The sequence below is a fragment of the Morone saxatilis genome, unplaced genomic scaffold, assembly GCF_004916995.1.
Source record: "Morone saxatilis isolate NCDOM2014 unplaced genomic scaffold, NCSU_SB_2.0 Contig20, whole genome shotgun sequence".
NCBI lineage: Eukaryota > Metazoa > Chordata > Actinopteri > Moronidae > Morone > Morone saxatilis.
The window spans coordinates 24181231-24190557 of NW_023339763.1; the positions used below are offsets into that span (position 1 = coordinate 24181231).

The 9327-nt window shown below is 39.1% G+C and overlaps 1 protein-coding gene across 1 annotated transcript in view; it reads right to left on the bottom strand.

The window, feature by feature from the left end:
- ntm (neurotrimin) overlaps positions 1-9327 on the bottom strand; it is a 430254-nt gene that overhangs the window by 382840 nt on the left and 38087 nt on the right. The window lies entirely within an intron of this gene.

A 9327-nucleotide genomic window follows, 5' to 3' on the forward strand; every position in this document is an offset into this window, starting at 1 on the left:
GTATGTGTGAAAACGCCCTTAAAGTGCAGATTGTTATTTAAGATACAAACAGGATGGATACATGGTGAAGACCTGAACACAAGATACATTCACAGAGCCACAGAGAGAACAGTAACAACTTTCTCCACTCATTAGAAAGATTTGTCTCTTCATTGTCTGTTATTTCCTCGCAATATTTATATATTTACATTATTATGAACTCTGTTATCTGTTAGTGCTCCATAATTAATCAAAAAATTATCAAAATTGCAATATGGCCAATCACAAATCACAGAAGCAATATGCAAATCCCAAGAACTGTAATATTTGATAACGGTAAACTGTGTGTCAAACAGTGTTATGAGGAAGTGCTGTAGTGCTGCAGAGATGGCCTGGTCTACAAATCTTGTTCTCCAGATTTAAGAAAACCTGCTCGTTTGCTACAGGCCGCCAAAAATTTCACATCACTATTTTAATTGTTTTATTTTGTGAAAATTCAATTTGTGATGCAAAAATGGTTATCATAAAATTGTGAGTCACAATCGCAATATCTGTCAGAATAATCGCAATATGATGTTTTTACCATATCGTGCAGCCTTAGTATCTGTGACAAAATTCCCGCAAAATGATGTAGTAAGTTACTGCTAATGCAAACCAAACATTTCCTACTGCTGCAGCTTCACATTAAAAGCATTTAATTAGCGATGAGTTGACTTTTATTATGAAGTAGTAGTCATGGGAAATTCAATGTGTTTGTCCGTGACGTAACCTACCTACCTAACTAACTAACTATCGTTCATCACAAATGCGTCTGCAAAAAAAATACAATTGTCATTTTGGGCATTTGACAGCGAATCAGCTTGAAATATTTCAGGGAGTAATGGAACAAGAAGGAACAGCCACAGTGAGCTGTTAGATTAGAAGAAGAGCTGCAAGTGACAGAAGCTGTACACCTTCAACTTTTCAGCCAGGTAACCAACAATTAACCTTTAGACTACCAACAATCAAATATTTTCCTATTGAGGGACATACAACTGGTTATCCATTACAAATCTACAACCGCCTTCTTCAGTGCAGCCATGCTAGAATAACCCAGAGAAGAGGACAAAACTCAGACGAGTACAAATGACCAACCATCAATAAAAAGAGCTATTGACACCACGGTGAGTGCAACAACCAATATTTGGCTACAAACACTAAATAACCTGCCACTGTAACAGCACAATAAAGCATCACCAAGGCACACAGCACAGAGATGTATAGACAGTCTAAGATCGACAGCAGCTGCAGCCAACAAAAACATGAAAAAGGAGGGCCTGCAGTTTTTTGCACCAGGGGCAGAACTGGAGAAATATTCATGAGGTGTCCAGAGGGTGGCAGAAATATATCACATATGTCGATATTGGCTTGGAAAAACCCCAAATGAAGATATCTGAACTCAAAAACATTATTGTGACACATATCTAAAGGTGGCAAATTAATACATTTTATTTGCATGCTGCTGCCACCCCTCTAGATCCGGCCCTGCTCTGCACACTGTGTAAATATAAATGTAGCAGTCACCACTGGAGGTTCCACCATGGGAATATAATAACATTTAGTATTTTAGCTAGACCCAGAATGCCCCAGTTCGTCACGCAACATCGTGGGTTTGTTTGATTTGATTCATGTTGCATGCTGGGTGGTGTATTGAATCATATGTAACCTTTTTTCTTCTTCTCCTTTCTTTTTTAACCTATAACATAGAATAGATACAATAGATACAATAATGCTTATCTGAACCATAAACTGTAATGACATCATCCATATTTGTACTACACGTTTGTGCGTTTTTGGTTCTGTTCACTATCCCCGGTCCGGGTGCGGATGCACCTCTGGCATTCAGCCATTGAACATGTATCTTTTCCAGAGTGTTGGCTGAGTGCAGAGTGTCTCCTCTCTGGACATGGAGCTCTGCTCTCCTGTGACCGCAGACACACAGCTTCTTCTCTGCTCTAGCTGCTGATTTAACACTTTTCTTCCTTCCTTTCTCGCAGGGTTTTCCTACAACTTTTTATGTGACTTTTGTTCTCACTCACGACTTGAAATAGCAAAAAAACAATACTTTTTTGTTACTGCGCATATATTTTTGTTATTATTTGTAAACTTTAGCATGCTAACATGCTAAACTAAGATCTTAAACATGGCAAACATCACCTACTTAACATTAGCATGTTAGCATTGTCATTGTGAGCATGTTGACGTAGCATCTTCACAGATCCTCTAGCAGGGCTGTAGTCTTTGTTTTGTTAGAAAAAGACTAAAAAAGACTAAAAACTAAAATCTGTTGCCAACACTGGAGCCACTGATGAAGGTTGTGTTGAATACCATATGTTCTGAATATAAATGCAGTAGCACCCTGCTTAAAATAAGCACATCTACAAAAATACCAGATGGTTTTGTCATAATTATTAAAGTTTGATGACTTTAGGCCAACAGTTGTACATGCAGATATCCACTTGATTAGCAGGACAGCAACAGCATTAATACATTTAATGAAGGCACTGAACTTGGCGAGGGATTGTCTTATGGGCATGTCAGTCCAGGGCTCAAGGACTGTAATTGGAAACAGACAGATAAAGCCTGCTAAGACTAACAAAAGAAGCTTTATTTTTTCCTGTAGCGCCACCAAATTACAACTGACTGTGTTGGGTTTTACATCCCAGCGGGGATTAGAGGTCATCTGTTACCACAGATTTCAATAGTGGGTGTTGGAAGCGTTTGTAAATGAGGATATTGAACTTAGTAACCACATCCTAATGGAACACCAAGGGATCTTTGCTATTTTTGCCACAAGCTCCTTTTTGTTGCTGTAATTTTATTTTGTCTTCAACTTTCAGTATCAAAACTAGGTGATTACAATAAGGCTACTAGATTGTGCACTCGTGATCATTTGTGACATTTACAAACACTAATAATGACATAACAGCAAACATAGTGCATCACTAAAAGCTTGTTCTGGATGTGCATCTCCGTCACTGGGGCTGATGCAATATGTATCTTGATGAGTTGCCGATCCAATACATTAAAAGATACATATGAAGCATATGTAGATTTGTTCAACAGAATGAGTTAAATAAAGATCACAATGCTTATAATACTGGACCCAGTAAGTGGAGGCTCTCCAAACTGCATGTATTGATTGGACAGACTTTATAAATATAGCTTTTGTTAGGACTGCTATAAAGCAATTTGGGGTTCAGTATCTTGCTCGACATGAGTAGCCCTTTCCTGTCACTCTTCAGCTGTCACTATCAATTAAAGGCAATACAAAGAATAAAAATAAAAAGATTTCCACTTACAATGAATCAAATCACAATTTCAATATCTTTCAAAGTAATTGCAATCAGATTTTTTAACCATATTGTGCAGCCATAGTGCATACACGCATACAACATGCACGCAGAGGTTGTTTGTCTCATCGTTACTCAATTCAATTCTCACCCGCTGGTCTTCATAACTGACTGAAACAATAAATGAACTTTTATAAAGCCTGAGCTGCCATACTCAGACAAAGCTCAGGCGGTAACTGCTGTATGTTTTCTGACTTATCATCCTTTATCAGGGTTGAGAACGACTGAACACTAGTAGTTATCAGTTATAATACATATTCTTGTATTATGTAAATATTTTTTTACTACTGACTGTAAATAAAGATAATAATAATACAACAAAACAATTCATGCACGTAAGAATGCAATTCAGTGATAGGGAAAGTTTGCTCTGTGATTCATGCTGTGTGTTATGTCTAAACTCTCCAGTCATGTCAAGTCACTAGAGAAATACAATAGCTCTTATAAAACCTAATATGAGATGGAGCATCATTTTCAGCCTTTCAGAGGGCCCTTGTTTTTGCCCAAGCAGTGAAGAGACAATGAAAATATAGAGCTTGATATCATTTGAGGCATGGCTCAACATGGAATGCATGTGAATATAAATTCAGTTCTATTTCCTTAGAAGGACACACGATCTGAAAGATCGCAGTCGGTGACAGCTGATGCTTATCCCAAAACTCCTGCTGATTTGTCCCATTTTGTCAACTGATGATTGTTTTTTCTAACGGCAGCCACAAGGTTGAATCCAAGGTGATACTTCTTGAAGTGCTGCATCTGTATTCCCCATACCTTGGTCATTCTCCCTCAAAGTAGCTTGATGGTGAAGCAATTCACAGTATGAGAGGGCCAGAGGGAGTCTGGAAGCTTGGTGAGCCAAAAAGGCAGTTGTGGAAACACTGGCAACCTGATTGTGCTTATCGGCCCGGTGATGGCCTGCCTCAAGCCGGATTTGTAAAAATATAAACTAAAAGTATTTCTTAACACAACACTCTTGACTGGAACTCTTGATTAAAGGGAAAATCTGAAAGCTGCAGGCTATTCCTAATCATCCTCAACAAGCCACAACATTGCAGCAAATGAAGGTGCAGGGTTATAGTAGAACAGACATACCTAACATTTTAATACATGAGTGCCACCACATTCCACATATTCAAACACATGCAAATATGTATCCATCAGGGCAGTTCATGCTGTTTATTTTTCCTCTCTGTAAAAACTCTTTGACCCAATTACATCATTTTTTAGAACAATGGTTTACTTCAGATTGTGCACCATATATTACAATGTCATGAATAATTTATGCAAACACGCAGAGATGTAATCTGCATCTCTAACACGATTAATGCACCACCAAAGTGGGAACCTATTCATATCCATTTATCCATTTACCAATGACAGAAAGACACAGTTGAGAGCGATTTTCTGCAATGCAACCTATTTGTATAATCCACTTCTTCCAAAGAGCTTAGAGGGTGAATAGCACAAATATATTGACACAACACTTCATACTTCATGCACTTCATGCATATCCACCTGCTAAACAGATTTTTGTCAAAGACGGCATATGTGAAGCTGCTGCTCAATCACTTAAATATTTGCAGACAACAGAGGGGGCAAAACAGTTGTTCCCATGATGCACTGTGACTCAAACACCTTGACACAAACATCTCTGAATCGAGCAGAGTACTGCCACCCCCGTGTCATGCCTTCAGCATCCAGTTAGCTGAACTACTGAGATCAAAGCGGGGGGACCCTCCCGCACCAGTCAGTGCCAAACTAAACTGAAAACTCCTCCAGTGAAGAAATCTTGCCCACAGGATTTCTCAGACACAGACATTTATGAGACCATTAACCTTGTCAAGACAGTTAAAATAGATGGCGGTACATAAAATGAGGAGGATCCCTGAAATGCCTGAAAGGACCGAGGCAGTAAGGAAAGATGCTCGGCAAACAAAGATAAATGTCTGCTGGCAGCCTGATGTTTACAAAGGGAAGAGATAACTTCAGAAAGTTTAGATGACATTCATAAAAGTGTTCAGGTCATATCCGGGGATGATGGAAGTGCTGTTTGCACAGGCATGTTGCTACGTGTTGGGCAAAAAATAAGATACAACATAAGAGGGTTTGCTGATGAATCTGCAGCCGATACGTTTATACAGTTTCAACCTATAAAAAGTACAAATGCAATAATATCCACTGGTATATATGAGGCTGCATATTGTTTTGAGCAATTATACCTCCTTGTTTCCATGGCTGCAGTGTTTCCCAAAACAACCATTATCTCATACTCTCATTTCCTGTGAATGTCAATATGCCTTCTTAGTGAAGCAATCAGTGAATCAGTCAAGTACCTCTTTGAATTTGAGTAGAAGAAATGAACTACAGAGAAATCATTACACTGGTATGACTGCTTAAACCTGTAGTTTAATTATTGGAGCAAATAATGAGCAATGATAAAGGCTACAGAGGGAGACCACAAAGATCTGTCCATATATTCTTATTAGCCCCACTGAGGACGTTCTTATATTCAAACTCAGAAAGTAATTATTAGCTTCAGAGGCAGCTCAATATTGATGGGTGACATCTGAGAGCACTCTTGACAACAAAAGTTTTCTTTGTTGTTGCTGAAGAAAATAAGAATTCGTCAAATGGGTGCTGTGGATTTGCCAGTAAAGAGCAGATGAGTGCATGTCTATCGCAATAAATGGCAGCTGAAGAGGGTTTCAGACAACCCGGCATGTATGGAAATTCCCTTGAAGCACACCGACGTTCCACACTGTTAAAGGCTTTGCTCCTCTATGACCTTGCTCCTTTATTCTTTACTTTGCTCTCCCCTTCGCTCGGCCTCGGACAGCGAACTGACAGTATCTCCTTGCTACTATCTAACCACCCACCCTGCTTTGACCTTTCCATTAATAATAGGCTTTCAGTAAGGGCTTGCACTGCACAATCTGGAATGCTCCTCCAAATAGTGTACAGCAAAGGGCTTTGGCCAATGCTTCAGAGAGACTGGCCAGAGTGGGGAAAATGAGCTTCTTCTTGCACTATCCCCCAAAGCCCAGCAATCCTTAACACAGACATTAAAGTTACAGGTGACTGAGGAGCCCGGGAACATGAAAAAGGACAGGCAATGCAGTAGGAATGGAGGTCCTAGCATCTTTGAATGGATTACATTCACTGAAATACTTTGGATTTTTAGGTTAAAGCTGACACCTGGGGCTTATTCTAGAAAACAGTTTGGAATTTCATTGTATGCCATGTGCATGATGTGTTAAGAACATTTACAATTGAAATTGCTGTCTATGCTGCTATTCAGTCGCAGTGATTTGAGTAGTTGCTTCCTGTCTGTCTAGCTGGAAATGCCAATAGAGTCTGTACAAACCAATGCTGCTGCACAAAAAGGGACGTACTATTTTACTCACATTTGCAAGAGAAAAAACATTGCTGCTTAGTCAAGCTCCTGTTGCCTTCTCATTTTCTCACAAACAAAAAACTGTGGTACACCACTCTTTTCCAACTTAGTGTTGTTTCTTTGCTTATGAAAACTTTTTTCTTTCACTTCTAAGTTTGTTTATCACATTGAAGGTTCTACGTGTGAGTATGATGCTTTATAAACCTCAGGTCACAGTAGCAAACATTAACTGAGCTGTGATAAAACAATACTGCAGAACAACTGCGATCGTGCTTGTTTATCTTATAGGGTACTCTTTTTGAGCAGTGGAACTTTAATATCTAACCAACTCCTGTTGGCCAAATGTAATCCAATTTTATGCGTGACATGACATTCAACACATGCTGCATCCCCAAACATCCTGACAGTAGCGTCAAGGTGCTGCCAAAATTGAAAAATGATGGAGGTAGAAACCATAAATGTCACAGCATGTAAAACCTTGTTCCCTGACTTCTCACAATAGAAGGCTATTTTGTGTATGAAATGTAAATTTCCACCTGCACTATGCATGATATTAACCTCCAAATACCCAGGTATATGCACGCGCTGACAAAGCACCTTGCTTTGTTTGTGTTACCATTTACACTGATTCCAGTTATGTCTTCACTGCTTTACAGTGCAATGCTCTTGTTGTTTTTTCTGTTTCTAGATCTGATTAAATAATATTTCACATGGGTTCTTACTTTAATTATTTCCTTAGTAAACACATCAGAAAACGTCATTATCGTCTCAATATGTAGACAGCTCATGGACTTAAAAGAAGAACTGTCTCTATCTTTTGTCTGAGTTCCCCTTTTCAGCATTACAATTTCAGTGCAGTCCTGGACATGTTCAGTTTGTTTTTTTCCCACCATATGTTATACAAATCAAAGCTGAAAACAAATGTGTCCAACTGGCTTCATTGCTTAACACAATCTTAGTTGGGTGTAAGAGAGGCACCTGAATGTAGAAGGTGTACGGTGGTATTTTCCTGTTTAATGAGGAAAATAGGAGTTTTGCTTTTCCTTTCTTGATATTTGCTGAGTTTACTACTGGGCCGGTGATTAGGAGAGGGTTGGGGGGGGGGATGTGCATGATGTGTAACGTTACACAGCCTGCCACGTGCCTAAAAGGGGCTCTGATGCTGATGAGATATACTTCTTAGATATCAAAATTTGGTAAATGACAAGGCACTTTTCAATATTTTGTAGTATCGAAGCAAATCCGTTGGTGCCATAAAAGGATCAGAGTTCCAGAAACAACCCTAGTCCAACATGGTCATCCATCATTGGTTTTAACTACAGTACTTTAAAAGAGTTACTTGAACTTTTTTGTGGCTGTGTTTTTGATCATAAGGACAGCGTTTGCAGCTCTCGTCACCAGAACCAAGGGCTTGTTAATTCAGGTTCATTATTGAAGGGCTAAATAGGGGAAGGAGAAGACATTAATCACCCAGAGTCTGCAAGAGTGGGTCTGTGGATGGCTTAATGGCACATTGTCAAACCAGAGTGCCTTCCTCTACCCAGCATTTATCAGACGAACAAGCAGAGTGGCTGATGACTAGGATATGCACTATAAGTGGGAGCCTCTTTTGCCTTTATGAATCCTCTGAGTGATCATTGAGCAAAATATTAAATTATGTCACGGAAGGCTGGAGTGACAGGAGGTAATCATGCTGCCTGAATGATATGTAATTGTTTTCTGAATTGTAATTATAGGGTGAGAGAAAACATTGGCCGGCTGTAATTAACGGTGAAGAACAAAGTTTTTCAGTGGAAAATTGGAATTCTCTGGGGATGTGAGCCCATAATAGTACATAGAGTACAGAGAGGAGGAGTGTGTGGGGAAAGCAAACCAGTGCTGGGATTTTATGAGGCAGAACAACACAGGCCTTAACATTATGAGTGTTTATTCAAACTGTATGTGGATGATGAATATGGGTAATTCCTCACAAAGGTAGAGCTAATGCCAGTAGGGGCCAGGAAGTTAACTGCATGGTTACATGATTATTTTATTTTATCTTCAAGCCAGCAACATCCACTATACTGCTTCTTGCCTAAACTCAAACACCTCAGCTGACTTTTCTTCTATTTGCACTTCCTTTAAAAGGGCTTAAAGTAGCTCATTTAGCTGCAGCTCAGTGTTGAATATGAGTCAGTGTATATATATTATAATCAATTAATCATTACCATATTGATTTGTAGAATTGTCAAAAAAATATTAATATTGAGAATAGGGACTATTCTTGGGTTTGTTTGAAGCATTTCAATTTTGTGCTATCAAGTTAGATTTTTAAGGAAATCTGAAATAGTTGTTGTCGTCGTCGTCATCATCTTCTTCATGTTCATCATCATCAGTCACTACTATTAGTGTAGTTGTTGCTACTGTTGTTGCCCCAGAAAAGCAATAATCGAGTATCCCCCCCTACTTATAACATTATTTACAGAGACCAAACAAGTAACCATGAGCAGCTGGCCAGGGGCAAGGATCTGAGAGAGAGAGACAAGAGTAACAGACAGAAAGGACAGAGACAGACAGACAGGT